Source organism: Phyllostomus hastatus, unplaced genomic scaffold (assembly GCF_019186645.2).
Source record: "Phyllostomus hastatus isolate PE091 unplaced genomic scaffold, TTU_PhHast_1.1 phas_contig_432, whole genome shotgun sequence".
Lineage (NCBI taxonomy): Eukaryota > Metazoa > Chordata > Mammalia > Chiroptera > Phyllostomidae > Phyllostomus > Phyllostomus hastatus.
Window position 1 is genome coordinate 1,478,598 of NW_025333880.1, and position 20,823 is coordinate 1,499,420.

Genomic DNA, 20,823 nt, shown 5'->3' on the forward strand with positions numbered 1-20,823 from the left:
GAATAAACCCAACTGGTTCATGATATGCCTTTTACTGATCTAAAGTGTTCCAATGCATAGTAAAATTTATAGGTTGCCAAAATGTTCTGCTATGATGTATTTTCTTTTTTATTGAATTTTGGTAACTAGAAAGGTAATGTATTTTGCAAAAAAAATGATATAGCTACAATCAAAAGCCAGGCAAAATAAAAAATAGCACATATATATTCTAAAATATTAATAACTATTAATAACATTCTCTGCTGAGATTTATAATGTATCTGTTCCCTTTGCTATTTGGAAAAAATAAAATCACTTGAAAACTTGTAATCTGCCATTTGTTGGAGACATACGATGTCTTTCCAGAAGATATCCAGCCATGTAATATGAAAAATAGAGACATTTACTGAAGAAGATATAAGATACAAGAAGCATTATACATAGGACAATGATGCCTCAGTCCCCTTCAAAGTAGGCACTTTAGGACCTCACACAGTTCCCCCAGTTGCCATCAACTGACCTGTCATATTTTCCTGAATCTCACCAACATTCTGAAATCTCTTCCCTTCTGAAGGTGATTTTAGTTTTGGGAAAAGCCAGAAGTTGCAGGGTACTAAATCTGGGCTGTAAGGGGGACTGAGTCACCTGGGTGATTTGATGTTTCACCAAAAAACTCTGTACGAGACGTGATGCATGAGCAGGAGCGTTGTTATGATAAAGCTGCCAATCACCAGTTGCCCATAGCTGTGGCATTCTGAATCATTCCAATAGTTTCTGTGGAGGAATGTTCAAGCTTAACACAAAACTGGATGCATATTCAATGCTCTATTTGCTCAGTCATTGTAATGCAATGGCCACGCAGTACACATGCTCACTCCACAGCAACTACCGCCCCCACTCACTAGTAAGGTGAAGTCATCATTGTGCACACATGTGCATTCCAGTCCACTGTCCTTGGCTACTGGGTTACATCAATGTTGTACAAACTGTTCTCGTTTTGTTAACAATGATTGGACCTTTTCTGGACAGACCTCATAAAACTTTCAACATAACTGATCACTATTTGGGACAAATCAAGTAAGCCACAGCAATTGATAATCATCAGTTTTAGAAAAGGATTGTAACTTCATGCCATGACAATGTTTGTGAATTCATGACAAGCAGTGTGATTTGGAAGAAAAATAGAATTTTGGAATATTACTGGTTAATGTGCTATATAATATTGCATAGCAACGTTCTCTACTTCGTTTCACGTAGAAATTTGAAACAATAAACCTATTATTTATATCTTTGCCCTAGCCATTGAGAAACAAACCAAACAACAACGCTTAATAGATTTAAGTAGAGAACTGAGGTGTGCAATATTTCCTCCAAACACCTTCTTTCAGATTGATATCAGCTAATCTACATGTTGTCATAGAATTGTTGACATCCAGATATAAAATGAAAAAAAGATCCCTTAAAAGAACTAAGTGAAGTGAGCTGTAAATAAATAAAGTTAGCCGTGTATGATTTGTTCCACTTTGTCACAAGCCATCACTTTAAAGACGGATCATACAAGTTTTGATCCAATGCCTGCAGGTTGCGTCACACTTGGATTATAAGCCCCAAGAGCAGTGACTGGGTTTTTGTTGATGCTGGTGTTGATATTCACTGTTGCTTCTCCAGCAGCTTGCAGTGCCTGGTACATGATGGAATTACAACAGATATTTATTGAAAAATAAGTAAAAAATCTATCCCCATTTTCTTTTTAAAAACAGAATATTATTTGCCAAATTTCAGGTTCTCAGTGTCTTTCCTGGTCTCTATAATTTTATTAACATTCATAATATTTCAAGGGTATGGACAGTAAGGTGTAGATAATAATGTAATGAATATTCAAGGACCTACTGTCAAAATCATGAAATAAAACATTAGTAGTATAATTGAAACTGAACTAACAACTGTGCTGAATGGGTTTTCTATTTTATTCATTTTTTAAAGTTTTATTGCATATACAAACATTCATATGCAATATGTAAGCATTATTTGCCTTGATTTGATATTTTAAGTTTGTATAGAGTTGGCATTAAATTATATAAGCCCTCAATTTCTTTTATATTTTCCTCTCAACATTATATTCTGAGATTTACCCATGCTTATAATCATAGGTCTATGCTTTTAATTTTTATAGCTATACACTATTTCATTGTATGGATATTCCAATATATTTATGCTTCTCCTTTGATAGTTTGCTATTATAAACCATAATGAAAAAACATTCACAAATATATTTTCTGGACTAAATGTATGTAGGTTTCACCTGGCATTTTCAAACTTATGTCATTGCCAAACTGCTCTCCAAAGAAGTTGCCCTAGCAACACTTCTGTGAGCAATATGTGAGAGACTCCACCCTCTTAAAACTTGTAGGATCTTCAGATGACTTAAAATGTGCCAAATTATTGTTTTTATTCATTGTTAACAGGAAAACTAAGTAACCCTTAATTTCTTTAATGCACATTTTGGATTTCCCATTCTTGTCTGTCCATACTGTTTGCCCATTTCTCTGTTTTATTTTTTATAAATTTAAAGATTCTAAAAAATATATTTTTGATAATAATGCATTTGATGAATTGTTGTATATGCATTCTCCTATACTGTTGCTTGTCATGTCCATTTCTTTATGGAGTGCCTGGATGTACAGAGGCTTACAACTGTTCATGCAGTCTGGTCTGGCAGTCTTTTCCTTTACTCGTTTGCTTTGTGTTCACCCAAAAGCCTTAAATATATTTGTCCTGTCTTTTACCTAAAATATTTCAGTGTTCTACTTTATGTGATTCTCTAATCCATGTTTAGTCTATTTTCCTCTGAAGTGTATGATAGGAACATGCTGACATACTTTCTCCTTCTGGAGAAGTGACTGTGTCACAACTGTGGCCCACCCTTTCCTCCCCACTTAACAGTGGCTCTTCTGTGACTTGTCAACTTTGAAAATGTGCAAGCAGTCTGCGACCTTCCCACCCTGAAAGTGCCCGATCTTGTCTGAAAATATGCCAGTGTTTCTAAACCCTTTTTTTCCATTTGTTTTCATTTATTCCAACGATATTACCACATTGACTTAATATCTCTACTTAGGTCTTAATATGTAGTAAAGACCCCAAATCTTGTCCATCTTCTTCAAGTTTGTCGTGGCTATTCTTATTGTTGCTTTTTTTTTTTGCTTCTTCTTATTAATTGTAAAATTATCTTACCAGTTTCCATGGAAGACCATATAGTAATTTTGATTGAAATTTCATTAAAAATATAGATAGATATTGGAAAAATTATTTTCTTTGTGGTACTAAAAATTCCCCATTTGTTTAGATCTTTTAAAAATATCTGCCAGTGAAATATTTTAATTTTACTCAAGAAGGTTTGTGAATACATTTGTTAAAGATAATTTAAAAGTTTTGTGTTTATGGTATATAGCAAATTTATTTTTATGTACTAATTTTATGTTTAGATTATTGGTCATGATGGTTTTGTCCTTATAGTTTTTATTCTCTTAGATTTTCTATGTATGTAATCATATAACCCTTAATTCATCATCATCATCATCATCATTTTTCTCCTATTCCTCATTTTAATAGTATGATGGATAAAATCTCTAATACAAATTTGAAATAAAGAGGCTGTGATTGATTATCACAAAATGACCCTCCCATGAATCACACTTCTCTGTGTTTTTACCTGTTGAATCTCACCTAGCATTTAGCTCGGTTTAGGTTATAGAATATTGTAGATTTGGTGGTGTCTGAATTCAATCCCCTAAACTTTAAGAAGCCTTGAAGTTCCTACTTTTGCACTCTTGAGGTTCCTGAGATGGAATGTGAGTAAGCCTGAGCTGTCCTACTGGAGAGGGCACGTGGAGAGAAAGAGTCCAGAGAATAAAAGTCTATAAAGGGAAAGAGGCTTTGGAGAATGAAGGTCTATAAGTAAAGAGACAGGCCCTGAGCATCTCAGGTTAAGAACTAGCTACGTGAGTGAGAACATCTTGAATTGTTCAGCTGAAACTAAAACCACATTAGCAAGCCCAGTGGAGACTGAAGTGGGGTAGACAAGTCATCCCATCAAATTCTACCTAATCAGTTTACAGAAGCATGAGAATTAATAAATCATTGTTTTCATAAAGCTGTAAGTTTGAGGGATATTTATTTCATAGTAATAGATAATAACTATTTCAGTGGTAATGAAGAGGTTTTCTTCTTTGTTTTTACCTTCTATTGACTTTGAAGATACTGCTTCTAATGATATTACTATTAAGCAAAATGTTTTTCTGTACTTTTTTGGCAGGTATGCCATCAGTTTAAGAGTTTCCATTTGATTGTAGCTTTCAGAAAGTTTATTTTTTTGAAATCCCTTTCTCATATCTATTGTAATGTGGCTGATTTTTTTCTTTTATCTGTTCACATGGCTAGTTGCATTTTTTATTGTTGTTCAACTACAGTTTTTAAACAAATATTCCTTGCATGTCTAAGATGAACCACATTTTATTATAAGTTAAAATGTACATTGCTAAATTTTCTTTTCCAATATTTTATTTAGAATTATTATATCTGTGCTTATGAATATGAATATGAGTTCTTGCATTATTTTTCTTTCCTCAGTTGTTCACATCTAGACTAATATCAAGGTTTTTATTGTCCTCATACAATGACTGTAAATACAGGCATCCTTTGTGATCAGTATCTAACATGTACCTGGAAATATGTTGGATACAACATTTTTGCATATTATGTGCATATTATATTCCAACTTTTAAATGGTACCAAAATGCATTATTGGGTCATCCAAAACCCTCCATCAAGTTTATCCATCTATTACTGAAACTTTCTTAATGCAAAATTTTATTTTTTTAATGGTGAATCTTAGAATTTTTTTTAGATTTTATTCATTTATTTTTGGAGAGGAGAAAGGGAGGGAGAAAGAGAAAGAGAGAGGAAAACATCAATCAGTTACCTATCTTGCATGCCCTGGTGCCCTGACAGGAGACCAAACTGTCAACCCAAGCATGTGCCCTGGCTGGGAATTGAACCAGCAACCTTTTGCTGTACAGGATGACCCCCAACCAATTGAGCACACCAGTCAGGGCAAGTTTTTTTTTTTTTTTTAATAATAGCATATAAATAGTTCATTCAATTATTTTCACTCATAATGATGCAATGTCAAATGTAAATGACATTTGTAGTATGTACATGAAAAGATGTTCTACTACATAAATAATCAATGAAATAGTATTTTAAAGATACTACAGTAGTCCCATCTTACCCATGGGGCACACATTCCAAGACCCTCAGTGGATGTATGAAACCATGGATAATACCAAACCCTACATATACTATACTTCTTCCTTAACATACATACCTATGATGAAGTTTAATTTGTAAATTAAGTGTAGGAAATGATTAACAGTAATAACTAACAATAAAATAGAATAGTCGTAGCAATGTACTTTAATGGTTTGGGGGGTCTCTTTAAGCAAAATCAGGGTTGCTTGAACTAACAGGCAGGTAGCACATGCAGGATAGGTGTCCTGGACAAAGGGCGACTCGCATCGTGGGTGGGATGGCACAGGATAGCGCGAGATTGCTTTGTGCTACTCAGAATTGAGAGCAATTTAAAATGTATGAATTGTTTGTTTCTGAAATGTTTTGTTAAATATTTTTGGAAGCAGTTGACTACAGGTAACTGAAACCGTGGAATACAAAACCACTAATGAGGGGAATTACTGTAACTTCAAGTGGACACAGGTTGGTACTATGCCCAGTTGTCCAGCACATGCAAACTGAAGTACTCTGGGAATATAAAGGAATATGTAGTGATTACAGAGTATTTTAAAAATAGCAGGAGCTCAGAGTACTATCCTTGGGAAATTATCCAATATACACTGAAGCTACATTGCCTTCTATGGCCCCAGGTGGCATACAAATTCAACATTTTTCTTAATGTACAAATTATATTTTTAATAGGAAATTTGACTCAGTAAATTTCAGCAAAAATTTGTAACTCATCATAGTTACATTATATCAAGGAAGGATGTATGGTGAGGTATACTTGTAAATCTTTAGCTTGTTTCATAAGTTTTAATATGCAGCATTTTCACACAATTTCTATTTTTTAAGTTATGAGTTATTTAGAAATGCTTTTAAAACTTTTCATATGTGTTTCTTCCTGTTATTTTAAAAATCATCCATACTTAAATGAAGTGCTATGTGGTTAAAAGGTACTCTACATGTTTATTTTTTGGTATTTGTTTGAAACTCATTTTATTGCTCAGTACATGATACATTTTTTGTAAATTTATCATGTGACCTTGAAAATATTGTGTAGCCTTTAACCTTGGCATGCATAGTACTAAATATATATTATCATACCAAATTTTTTATTGATATGTTTAAATCTTTTATATTCTTGTAACAAACTATAGAAATGATCCCTGAAAGTATAGTCTTTAAATCTTTTATATTCTTATTGACTATTTACTATTTAAATTACTAGAGGAGGTATATAGATAATTTTAAATTTCTCACTATGGTAGTGGACATTTTAATTTTTCCAGTTAATCATCTCAGTTGTATTCTGGGATTTGTTAGTAGATATATGCTGGTTTTAAATTATAACATTTTAGTATCACGTATTATTTTTATTATGTAATGACCATTTTTTCTCCTAATTGTTCTTTTTACCTTGAGGTATATTTTGCTTAGTGTTAACTTAGCCTTACCAGCTTTCTTTAGGTGAACATTTTCATGGTATTTTAATATCCTTTTATAAGTTTTACATCTGATTCATTTTACCATCCAATCCTCCTTATTGGTCATAATTAGTTTGTAAATATCTTTTGGTTAATGTCTGCTCTCTCTGAGAATTTTAATTTTCAGCAAAGCTAATATAGAACTTCTCCAACACTCTGTTTTGAGTCAAATGGTTTTCTCAATACACTACCAAAGTCTTGCTTCTGAGGAAGTTTCTTATTCCCCATCTGGTGGCCCTAATCAAAATTTTACCCCTTAGCATAATCCTTACTCTAACCCTAACCCTAACTACCATCTGATGTCTAAGCCCATCGCTAAAGTTCATTGGTCAACCATTGCTCTTTTAAAACCACCCTAAATGTTCTTTAGTGATTCTTACTTCATAGGGTCTTGTTTTTTTTAGGTGGATCTAAAACTATGCACCTCTTAGTAGGTCCATATGCCCTTCCAATATTGTATTACCCTCTTACAAAAAAAAGTCTACAAAGTCTACAAGTTAATTTTAATTGTTTTTTTCCTTAAAATTTAAAATTTACATTACTTGGCAACTGCACAATAATACATATTTGCAGTTGGAATTATAAATGTCATTCTTGTCTCAGTCCCATTGCCGTCTCTTATCACTCACTGGCACCACCCACGATGTTTTCCTTCTTTGAAAGTGCTAGCACTGTTTTTCATAGCAAATTGATTTCCATATTTATTTGGATGTTTTTCTCCTCCCTCATCACATTTAGTTTCATTTCCTTTTGATTAGTTTATCTAGCCTCTGGGCAAACACATTCTCCAAAGAGAAAATAGTGCTTAAGCTTGACAAAGCTTAGAAAATAAGATGAAAACGGGAGGCATTCTAGGTAAAATGAAAGGTACCACAGTAGAAACATAAAAATGTAAGTAGAAAATATTATATGGATAACTGTGGGATTTCTGAAGGGAAATAATAAGAGATTAGGTAGAAATAGTAGGTAGAGGCCCCCCAAAATAGCCTTATTTTTCAATTGTAAAAGTTTAAATTTATTCCATAGGTTTTAAAATTTCATTTGAAGTTCAGAAGTGCTGCTCAAAGTGACATTTTAAAAAGATCACTCTGGAAATGACAAGTATGAAACATTGGAATAGAAATCTGACACACAAGTCTGCATAGAAATCTGGATGATTATTCTAAATAAAGTGGACAAGAAGTGAGAGGTTTAAGGGGTAATGAAGAGAATGGGCAAGACCAAAGTCAGACTGATAAACAGGAAGACATTGGTAAAATTGTTTAGCTTTTGAACTTGAAGAAAATAGCATTACTGATACTCATATGCAAAATAATTGTGGGGGTGGGGGGCGATGGATGTGTGTTATGCATGGTGAGCACATTCAAGTAGCCTTGTAAGAGAAGTTTGTCAAACAAATCTCCATGAACCTGTTTGCATCTCAGAGTGACAGTCAGGTCAGGGTGCACTTACTGGGGAGCACGAGATGTGGCAGTCTGAGAGCAGTGCCACGTTATGACTCTATCAGGACAAGGGATAGAGACTTAACTCAAATTAGTGTCAGCCATAAAGAAGATTAATTGGCAAGGTACTTGTGTAGATCACAAAATAAAAGAATAACATCATACCTGGAGAATTAATGAACAAAGTAAACTAATGAACAAAACAGAACCAGAGACATGGAAACACGGAACAGACAGACAGTGACCAGAGGTGAAGGGAGAGGAGATAACGGTGGAAAGAAGGGGAAGGGACTAGACAAAGAACATGTACAAATGACCCATCGACATGGACAACAGTGTGGGGACTGACTGTTGGGGGGGAGGGTGGGCAGAGGAAAGGAAAGGAAAAATTAAGACAACTGTAATATAACAACAATATCAAATGATTTAATTAAGAAAAAAGATGGGGCTTGGCCATAACCAGAAATTTTTTCTTCTTCCTATTCTCTTTGCTTTTATTTTCTTCTACGGTAGACAGATGTCTTCCCTGTTGTAAAACCGTGATTACTGCAAAACTTTGGAATCATATCATGAAAGATATTTTTCTAAAGAGGAACTTGTTGCCTTGGTTTCATAAAATCTGTGTATAGGCTCTGATTGATTTGTTTGGGTCATGAATTTATTCCTGGGCCACTCACTATGGTCAGGGGCAAGAGATAGTGTGGTCAAGATTCACCTCTGTGGGCAGAAAGGTGGGTCTATCATTAGACAAAGTGATAGCAGGGAATATTATATCTCTGGAGAAAAGAAACACAGTTTCTACTAAGATGACTCAACTTGCATCTCCTGATTTTATAAGGCAATAATGACAAAAACATATATTTACAGTGTGGTGATAACCAGAGGGAAAGGGGGGTGGAGAGGTAGAAGAGGGTATAGCGGGGATAACTAGCAATGGACGCAGACTGGACTTGGGGTGGCGAACACATAGTACAATATACGGATGATGTGTTACCGAATTACGCACTTCAAACCTACAGAATTTTATTAGTGTCACTGCAATAATAAAAAATAAAAATAAATGACATCCTTTTCTAACTTAAAAACAAGTATTTTACAACTGCATCACTGTGCTGGGTGTTGAAACCAATGAATGCTACATTAGTCAACTGGCAACATCACTGATGATTAAAACAAAACAAAATGAAAAACTGATAGACTGGCACTGAAGTAGAAAAACACTAAATAAAATGGCTACATACTGTGCCTTTTGTCAAATCTATACGCATCTGAACTAAGTAAGGATATCATCAAAGGCATTGTCTTTCTTTGAAATAATTAGAATCAAACGTGATGAGACATCAAAGGATGGGTTTCAGTATCAACAAAAGAAAGTTTGCTTCAGGAAGAAAACTGCTTGGTGTACATCATTAGAGAAGAAAGAAGTCAAAAGCATGAAAACAATAATCTATCAACCTGTGGCATCTTGACTTGGAACAAGTCAGAAAGCCAATGATGTTGTACATTGGGCTCATCTGTACAAAAGCCATCAATGTACATCTAGAGAAAGCAGAAGTCATAAAGAAGAGTAAACACAGCCAGGAGCAGAACAGGAAAAAAAGAAACACATGGAGAGAGAAATAGAAATGGAGCTGTGAGTCCTAACTACGGCAGGGCATGAGGTGTGTAAATTAATTGAGGTGCTGCTGACGCTGCTGAGCGGCACTGAACAGTGTCCCAGTTCTCCACGAGGTTCGGCTGCACGGCAGTTGGACGACTTCAGTCAGCTCTGACTTTCCTGTGTATCTGTAGGGTATACCTCCAATTACTGAAACAGTCTCTCTGTATCTGTGTTCCTGGAAACCTGAAGAATCCTCATTTTATATTTTTCTTTTAGACAACTACTTTGTTTAAAAACAGTGGGTTCCTGATAAAAGCTCTGGTTTTTGTAGTGCCCGTACCCTTGCTTAATGTGCATGTCTGTGCACATCATTGAGATTTGAGCAGCAAATACAAATTGAATTCAGCCAAATTTATTTTCCAAATGATTCTCTAGTTTACCAAGAACATTCTGGAAACTATGATTTGGATACAACATGGTATAATTTTAGAGCACAAGAACCTTGAGGTCAAAAAGACCTGGCTTTCAATCTTGAAACATTATGTTCTCAAACAGGTTTTCTAAGATTGAATTTAACACTTTTAAAGGGGAGCTAATAATAGTGCCTCTCATTGGGTTGTTTTAAAGTTTAAATTAGGTAGTATGTTTTAGTAAAATTATTAGCATATAGTGCCCCAAATTGTTAGTTATCACATTATGTTTCAGACTGTAAGATGCACTTCCCCCCAAATTTGGGAGGAATATAGGGGTGCATCTTATAGTCCAAATGTAGCTAGCTGATTTGGCTTGCTGAGGGGGGTGGGGTGGTGGTGGAGCAGGGTCACAGGTTATTAAATATTTTACCACATTTTTTGCTTCAAAATTTTTTCCCTATTTTCCTCCTCTAAAACCTAGGTGCATCTTATGGTCCTAAAAATACGGTAATTATCATTTGACTAGTATTTTAACTATTAGCTCATATTAATTTATTGCTCTGAGATTAATAAAATAACTTATAAATACTAATATTTATTATATATTTGGGAAAATTATTTCAATAATGCCTTGTTTGATAAAACACTTGTATGATACTCAGGCAGGTCAAAAAAGTGAGAAAAGAATGAGTATTTGCCAAGTCCCTTCATTATTCCAAACATACAGTAATAATGTTTGGATTATCTTTCTTAGCACATGGTAAATGAATTGCTAAGTAAAATATAATTTCTTTAAGCATACTAGAGTTTGGAGAGTCTACGATAAAAAAAAACCCTATTAGTTGCCTACATGTGTCCCAAACAACTGAGATAAAAGAGGAAAGAGTAAAGCTGTGTTGTTGGTAATGCTGCCATTGCAGATGGCAGCTCGTGTCTGCAGGAAGGGAAATTCCTGACACAGAACCAGAGAGTGAGGTGGCCACAGGCAAACCTGACTTTGGGGCCAGGCTTCAGGCTTCGGGTCCAAGCACAGACAGCAAAGCAGGATGCATATTTCCTGCAAACACCCCGGCTCCAAAGAAGGGGAAGTGACTAGACTCCTGGTTTTTCATTGTAAAATCACTAATAATTTTTTGTTTACACCTCAAGAGAAGTGAGTGAGGAAAAGGCTAGAAATGTTATACCATTGGAGTCCCCTCCCATATGAAAGGTAATACCAGAGGAATGAAAAAGGTTACTCCCCAACCTCCCCCACATAAAACACATTTATTTACTCTGTTTTAGTTAATTTTACAATTTCTTCCTAAATAACCTATCTTGTATTATTGACATGAGTAACTGCTAGAACATTATAGTATTATTTTCAGACAAGCCTGAAAGACTAACAAAGTATCAATTTCTTTTTATATTTTCAAAATATGCATAATTCGCTGTGTAGATAATGAATGAAAAAGTGAATCATTGTTTAGAAAGGAAGAAAATGGATGGTAATCTTACTAGCAGAATAAAAGAACTGCTTAAGCCACGTGGACTCTGGAAAGATAACATAACACCAACGGCAACAGCGCTGGGAAGGCCTGTTGTGGAGGCGGAGGGAGCCCCGCGGGTGAGCAGGGTCAGGGCAAGCTCCGGTCCAGCTGTGCTCCCACCTGAAGGGGGCAGGGGTGGAGCTACACCTAGACAATAGAGTGAAGTACGGATGGCTGAGCTGGGAAGATATTCTTAATTTTGAATTCGCCTTTGAAAAATTCTTTTAAATGTGCTACGTTTTAAATCCATTGTTTTTTCTCTCTGAAATCTGTCATAATATCCCTTTCCTCTCAGGCCAAGACTCCACCAGGGGCATGGGTCCTAACAGACCTCTGAACGGGTAACGATGTGCACGCAAGCATGAGGTGGTGTAGAAATTCACCGCAGAACCACTGAGATGTAGTGTTTTAGGGCAGCCCGGTATTCATGCAATGCAAGTGGCTAACAGCTATAAATTGCCTGAGTGTGCTATTTTTTAGACTCACAAAGCTTGGTGCTTCTTCCACCTAATAAGTGCTATCTTTGTTATAAGTTGTGAAAATGTGATCAGATGGTGAGATCACAGCCGGAGGAAGCCTGGCTCCAATGAAATAACCGCAACGAGGTGGAGTTTCCATCTCAGGCTTTGTTGGAAATCGTTAATAGGTGAGCCGGGGCACTGCTTCTTAACAGCATAACTGCCCCTGACCGTAACAACGTAAGCTTCGATTCCCTTCCAGTGAATTCAAATCGAAATGTTAAATTCACAGAGAGAAAAATGGAAAAGTTATATGTGAATTAAAATCTAAATTGAAGTCCTGCAGGAAATAAGAAGGTGTTGTGTTGTATGCAGTGAATTTTTAATTTTTTAAATTTTTTTCAGTGACAGTTAAATTGTTAGGTAATTGCTGTATTCTAACAAAATGATATTGGAACAAACTGCTTCCCAGAAATTGCCTGGTGCATATTGCAGACGAAGACGTGACCACTCTAGAAAAAGAAACACTACTGGAAAAAAAACATTAAATCTTTAAGAGCATTAAAAGGAAAGTTTTGAAAGTCAAAGTGATGTTCCCTTGTGTTTTGCTTGGCTGATGATTCAGGATTCTAGTTCTTGGGTGTGACTCATGGTGTTTATTTTAGAAACGGACTATTTAGATATGGATGGGATGCAGGGACTTTGAGTGGAGGATCTGTTCTAACACCTGAACTGACGTGAGAATTACTGTGTTTTCCTCAATAAACTGGATATTGATGATGTTAAACCTTTTTTAAATTTATTTTTCCTCCAGATCCAAAGAGCTTTTCTTAATAAATTAAGGCAGGATTCAGAAGGGGCCCTCCCCAGAACCTCCTTATAACACCATTTAAATACTGATTATGGGGCTTGTGAGCTTGGGTTCAGGTTACTGAGCTAGAGACCAAGCCCATGATTCACTTCCCAAATAATGGCTGATGTGAAAGTGGTGATTCTCAAAAGCCTTGGGAGGTATCCATTTCTAAATTTAAAATAATCTCCTATCCTCAAACAAGAGTGTTAGGATCTTTTTTCCTCAAGGGCTCTAAGCATACAAAGTCCCTTTTCCTGTGTGGCATTTGAAATTTTGACATATAAGAAAGAATAAAAATAATATTGTATGGAACTTGATTCAGCTCTAGAACATTTCAATTCTGTTTCAATCTCAAACTCCCTTCTGCATAGAGTGGTTTAACTTATTACTTCACTGATCATGTCACAACTCAAGTGATACTTTCTTTGTATAATCTTCCTGTGTACTCTAAAGTTCTGTTCCTAGCTTAGACACTGCATTACAGCATCTTGTTTTATTTTCATTCAGAGTATTTATGAAATTATCATCTTTCCTTGTCAACTTACATAGTCTGTCTTCTTCCTGTCAGTGGGAATTCTCGGGGTAGGCACTATTTCTGTTTCTGTATTCCACTCTATTCAGAACCCCCAAAATGCCTATGAATCAACATGTTATCAATAAATATTGTTGGATGAATGGAAGAATGAATGAATATGTGAATGGGTCATCTACCTGAAAAACTGACAAGTATGTATAAATTCTGAACCTCAATTAATTTTTATAGCAAGAAATCAATCTTTGATATATCCTTATTGAATACTTAGAGTAAATAACATATAAGTTTCATTTTATTTTCAAATAAGGATATTGAAGTAAAGGGTAAAAAAAGAATATATTGTTCTCACTTTTATGTGATTTTCTGTTTTTGTTTGTGAGAGACTTACTTTGCTTTGGAAGATGTAGTTCCTAGTATACATATAGCACTGATGGGGTGATGGCTATATCAAGGAGTACTGGCTGGAGAGAGAAAAAGCCAGCCAATGGCCTGCTTTCTTACCATGATGCCACAGAGCCATCAGAGAGAATGGGTGCTGCAGCGGCCGCATCCCCTGGGGGCATCAGAGCACACCTGCTCTCTGTGCCCTTTCAGCAGAGCACTGTCCTCTGAGAAAGATGCCAGAGAATGGGAAAAAGAAAAAGAAAGCAATAACAAGCAAATAAAAAACTTGTGCTAAGCTTTCTAAAAATTTTTTTGGATGTTTCCTCTGTTGAGACAATTGTGAAGAACTTGGTACCTTTTAATGCAGCTTTTAAGTCTATGTTTGTATCTTTGAGCACCCCTATACCCATGTAAGGCCAAGTCCATGTAAGGATCCATTTAAGGCCATGTTCATGTAAGGCCATGTCCATGAAGGGCCATGTCCATATAGGGCCATATCCATGGAAAGAAAACACACAGTTTTGGGGGAAAATGGAATAAGTTGGCATTTTCAGCTACTTTTGTTAGTCATTTTAAATTTCACTAGCATTTGTTTAACAGCATAAATACCTGCACTAACCCTAAATGGGTCAATTCATAATCAGGCAGTTTCATGTTGTGATTTCCACTGTACTGAGAAGTTGAAGACAATAATAATGATTCTAAATTTTCAGGTAAAAAGCATTTGAAGCTGAGCTTTTATCAGGAAAGACCTTTTAGTCACATGTAGAGTGCAAAAATGAGGGTGTTTCTGTTTTAACAAAGGATAATTTTAGGAAACATAATAGTAGTAATTTAAAACAACATTTTCCAATGCCTGAAGTTTTTGCAATTTTGGAAGGTGGGGAGGCCACTATATCTCAAGACTATTGACTAAGTGTATTGGGCAACTAGTAATGTTTGCTCTAAATTCTCACAAATATTATTTTTGCTGTACCAAAATGTTGAACTATTGTGATATAATGTGAATTTGTGTCTCAGAAAAAACTATTCTTACATGTAATAATATAATCTAGTATGTACATAGATGTCCCTCAGTATGGTCGGATTATGTGCTGATAAACCCATTGTAAGTTAAAAACATCATAACTAGAAAATGCATTTAATAAACTTGACTTACTGAACAGCATACCTTATCCTCACCTACCTTACATGTGCTCAGTACACAATATCCAAGCAGTGCAAGACACGACGCCCCATACATGTAGGGTGCTGGTTCTTTACCCTTGTGATCTCGTGGCTGACAGAGCTGCAGCTCACTGCCGCTGTCCAATGTCATGGGAAAGTGTTGTACTGAATGTCCCTAGTCTGGGGAAAAGATAAAAATTCACAACTTGAAGTGTGGGTTTGCTTTTGCACCATCAAATAGTCAAAAACTCATAAGTCCTGCCATCATAAGTCGAGTATCATCTGAATATGGAACATACCAAAAGATGTGAGGTGGAAGAAAGGGAAAGACATTTTAATATTAAGATGCTTGAGGAGGTTTGAATTTGAATTTCAATTCAAAGAACACTATAATATTTATTCTTGAAATATAAGCAGCAAGATATAACATGACTGTTGAAATGTTTCAAAAGCCATGATATTTAAAACAAAAGAAAAAATGAGAAATGTTTTTTGGCCAATTCAGTTTTGTAAAGCAGTGATGAAACTATAAAGGTTTATAATTGGGCATTGTGAGTTGTTTTGCCCTTTACTGTTTCTCTGTAATACTAAGGAGGATGTGGAAGCATGGTTTCAAATGAGAAGGAATTTATTTCATTCACACCAGAAATCAATTTCAAAATGTTTGCTCAATCCAAGTTTATTAAAAGCTAAAGTCAGCTCTTAGTTGTTCATACTCAGTATCTATGAACATCTTTTAAATCACTTGGAATTTTAATTCTTAAGCAGAAGGCTTTATTGGGAATGCAATTTGGATGAGAACTCTAGAAATCAATATGCTAGCATTGAAACAGGTCTCATCTTTCTTTTCTTAGATTTTGTTTTATTTTCTCTCTTCTTGAACTTGTGGTTTTTCCCTTTAGCTTATGTTATTTGCACATTGTTTTAGGAAATGGTACTATTATTGGAAGAAACATGGCTATGCACGTTAAGCATTCCTGTGTCAGTTGTGCAAGCTCCAAGCTTTAGAATGTCAGCCTGCCCTCAGCTCTAAAACTGTGTTTGTGTCATTATGTTATTTCTCTTTCACAAGGACCCTGGTGCCAAACTACAGCTCCAAGATGGGAGTTTTGAAACAGCTAATCATGAATCAAAGTGGTTGGAATCGTTTAGAATAAATTGATGAAAACATAGCAGCATCTCAGGGTTACTATAGAAAACAAGAAGTGGTCTTTGTGCCTTGGCTGGTGTGGCTCAGTGGATTGAGGGCAGCCCAGCGAAGCAAAGGGCTGCCAGTTCAATTCCCAGTCAGGGGCATGCCTGGATTGTGGGCCAGGTCCCCAGTGCGCGAGAGGCAACCACACATTGATGTTTCTCTCCCTCTCTTTCCTCCCTCCTTCTCCCTCTACAAATAAATAAAATCTTTAAAAAAAGATAAAAAAAAAGAAGTGGTCTTTGTGTCTCTGCTTTGATGTGTGATTCCAACATTGATTGATGATAAAACAGTCACTAGAGCTAGAGGGTAAAAGGTGAAAAAATAAGTTTTGCCCTTAAAATCTTGGCGAGCTCAGGGAGGAAACTTGCATTTTTCTCAGCATTCATGGGAAAGCATCATGACTTGCTCACAGGTTGGTGGCTATTTTACAATGCATCAATCACTCAGTGTTAAAGGGCTGTGGAGGAGCAGAAGGAAGCTGGGGTCAGCCAGCCAGCAGGCAGCTGGGGATAATGCCAGCGGGCAGAGGTCCTTAGCAGAGGGCAGCCAGCCCAGGCACAGGGACTGATGGGATTAGTCACCAGAACTGGCTGAGCTTGCTGTGCCCTCTGCTTTCAAAGAAAGCAATGCTGAAACGTTCAAGTCCCCTGATGTAATTATTTAATACAAATAACATATTTTTCTAGATTTTTCAAAATTATAGAAGCTGAGAAAGATGGAAGAAATAAAGGCTAAATCAAAATGTACAATCATGTTTTCTCTCCTTAAATAATTACCAGTTGATCAACAAAAACATTGCAGATTTGTCAGAACAATGATCACTTGTTCAAAGTTAAAGATACAGCTCAATTATTGTGTCACAAACGTTTTTTGTTGTTGTTGCCCTTCAGTTTCTTCCCTTTCTCTCTTATTCCTCCCTGAACTCAATGCATACGCCTTGGCAATAAACATACATAAAATTGATTTGTGGAGATGCTTCTGGTCAGAAGTCTTGGCTACAATGAGGGCCAGATTGAGCTGTAACTTGATCAATATAGTAGTTCAGTACTGTTTACAAAAACAAATGAAGGAAAATCTAGCACTTTCTTTATAAAGCCTGGTAAGAAAAATTGTTCTTTCAGATAGAAATTATTTATAAATTACAGGAAGTGTTCAGAGTTGAATGTCCTTTATGTAACATCAGGCATTTTCTGATATGTGATAGTTTTATTGAAAGGCTTTGGTGATAGTTTTTATGTTTTAAAATTTTAGCACTAATAATTTTGTTTGTGTCTTTACATGAAGAACAGTATAATTTGTTAATAGAGAACTCAGTATTACACAATTTGAAATTTTATTAATTTAGAGTGTATTATCTTTCATATATCATCTAATATGAAGCCTCATTTTGCATTCCATAGTAAGAAGTTTTGCTAAACAAAATAAATTATGCAAAGCAAATTGCCAAGAAAATGTTTTAAAATAATTAAAATATAACAAATATTGTTTTTGGATACATGAAGCTTGGAGCATCCATTTACCTATTAATAATTGAATTTCTAATTATATATCATTTTCTTATGCATTTCAAATACTATAGTGGACAGTGTTAACCCTTTGTGGTCATTCAGTGAACCTGGAAGATATAATTTTTTGATACATGCTAAACTTCTGTTTCCCCTCTTTGGATTCATCCTTTTTCTCATTGAGAATGCAAATAGATCAGTTTACTTACAAACACATTTAAAACTTACTGTGATGTTTGTCTTCCCTAAGGGCATTCGTTTACCTATGACAGTGATAAGATATATCATCTGGTCTTTGCTTTCTCATTGCCCTTTATAACACCGTAGGGACCCTAGAGGATTGTGTCTGAGGTGGTATCAAGCCTGGAATCGGGTTCTCTGTTCACCAAAACGCTGATCACCCACAAATGCATTGAGGAAAGATCTGATAAAAGGGAATGGGTATACTTCAGATCTCAAATCTTCATACATATAAGGTGGATTGTAATAAACCAGAAGAGATGCAGATTTATGTAAAGGATGAGCATTGCATAGATCATAAAGTAGGACCAAGACTGACCTTGGGGAAAGCTGGTCAGTAAAATCAAGCTGCTTCTAGCTAAAAATAACCTTGTTTACTAGAATTCGTGATTGGAAGAATTTTGGAATTTTTTCTTCAGAGCTCCCCCTTGCTTCCCTTTTGTCTCCCTGACAACTATTAAAACTGTTTGCTAACACCCTGGTTTAAGATTATATAACTTATTGTAGCAACTGCTAGTAGCTTCCAAATTCTGCCTAGAGCAATACAAAAACCCAGCAGATAAATAATGGGTGAATAAAGGAAAACATTATATTTGTAAAGCTTTCACCACAGGATTTCTTTAAATATTGTACTTCCCTAATGCAATTGAAATAATTCAATTAAATTTATAAAACACTTTCAGAAAGATATCCAGTTTTAGTTAATTCTTGTCATGTATCTATTTAGCACAGTGGTGATATTTTGAAATGCCATTAAAACTAAATGAGCTTTCCAATTCCTCTAAATGTTTATAATTTGTCAGCTTTAGAAATCTCATGAAATTACTCAAAAATATTTATGAAATATCTACAAAGGCACTGAGAGAATTTAAAAGAAAACTATGCTTACATTAATATTTGTCTCCTTATTATAAAGATGCATAAGATACATATATAATCTTTAATAAAGATCTATTTTACTAGAAGATATGTAAGTGCTAATAATTAGAGAGGCAAAATGTAAAGACCATAAAAGAAATGCATATAAATGCATAAGAATTAGGAAAACAGAAATAACCAAGAATTTTTCATTTTTGAAAATTATGAAATATCATTGAAAATCAACAGAACTATAGATGTGAACACATGAGAACTGGCTGGGGTAGGGGGGAGTGGTGGGGAAAAATGCAGACAACTGTAATTGAACAACAATAAAGTAATTTAAAAAACAGTATAATGGAGATATTAGAAATCTTAAAAAATAAATGGTGTCGGGGGAAGACTTTTTAAAAATAGATTGTTAAACATCTTATTCATATCAGCTAATATTGTGTTCGACTACAAGTAACAGAAATCTGATTATTGTTACCTAACCTAATAGCATTTCATTTCTTCACAAAGAAAGAAGTCTCAGCCAGTTCAGACATTTGTGCTGACTCAGTGATGCCAACTCAGTGATGCTGACAATGATCTGGCTCCTTTTCATGTCAATCTTCATTTGTGGCTTTCTTCCTCATATTCCTCAGATTGCTGTTCTACTTCTAGGAATCATGTTAGTAAAAGATGTTTGCCGGCCCAGTGGGTCCCTTTTAGTTGGGAAATCTTTAGCCAGAGGACCACCCTCCAGATACTAATCATTGTTTCTCACCAAGTTGTCACAATTCCCCATTTTTACACCTTCCCTATGTCTTGACCATACTTCATCGGGCATCTCTCTTCTACAGAATGCCCCGGACATCAACTTGCCTCCAACTCTAAACAAGCACTAAAATGCAGAACACACCCTGTGAGCCTATCCTGGGAAGTGGCTGACCACCCCAAGACACATTCCCTGTAAAACTTCACTAAATATCTTTCTGCTTAACTCTCCCCTCTTTTGCCAGCTTCCTTATTTATTGCTTACCTCTCTGTATAAAAGAAAAAGTCTTTTTCTGTTTGATTTTGTGATGCAAGTATGTCTCTGAGACTGGGGAGTTCCCCCTATTGCAATATTCTTCTAGAGTATCTCCTTATCTACATCTGGACTTGTTTTTATGACACTTCTGTTTCTGGTTTGGGGGAAAAGGCAGCAAGGGGAGTACTGATGTTGGATATTAGCTAGGCCATGAGGAGTGTCTGCTGGAGCCTGTAAGTACTTAGCAGGGTTTTGGCAGAAGCTGGCCTGTTTGCCAGTGTTGTTACGTAGTGAAATCATTTATTCATTGGAAAGAGGCTTGACCTAGATGATCTGAATGTTCCTTTCCAAATCCAGCAGTGTAATTCAAAGCATGGTTTACACACATCCCTAAATCACCTGTCAAGCAGCTATCACACCTAATTTTAATCAGTTGGGAAAGCATTTAGACACAACAGAATTTAAATTGGACTTTAATCATGGGTAGAATTTTGGAGTTGAAAAAAATAGTGGTACATGTTTAGTCAGGAAAATATATATTTAGTGTTTGTAACTCATTGACATGAACCTGTCTGGATTCTGTATTTAATCACCAATAATTTCCCAAGCTCCCAGGTTTTATGAAGGGAGTAACTAAATTCAAGTTGCCCGTACATGTTAATATTTCACACCAAAAGACACGTTCTTTGATTTAAAAATTTTTATTCCCATTTTAGTTTATTCTAGTCTTAGCAAGAAAATAAAACTAATATGCAATTTTCTCTCCTCTTGGTTCAAGAAAGCAATGTGATAAAACTGTATTTTGAGCTCATCAAAAATAATTTAAATAATCCAAATGTGTTAAATATCTAATCATATTTGGAAATAGGATGAGAAA

At 35.5% G+C, this 20,823-nt stretch overlaps 2 pseudogenes; one reads left to right on the forward strand and one right to left on the reverse strand.

Annotated features, from left to right (window-relative positions):
• LOC123822828 overlaps positions 1 to 20,823 on the forward strand; it is a 79,938-nt pseudogene that overhangs the window by 16,067 nt on the left and 43,048 nt on the right.
• LOC123822854 lies at positions 6,382 to 6,450 on the reverse strand (annotated as a pseudogene).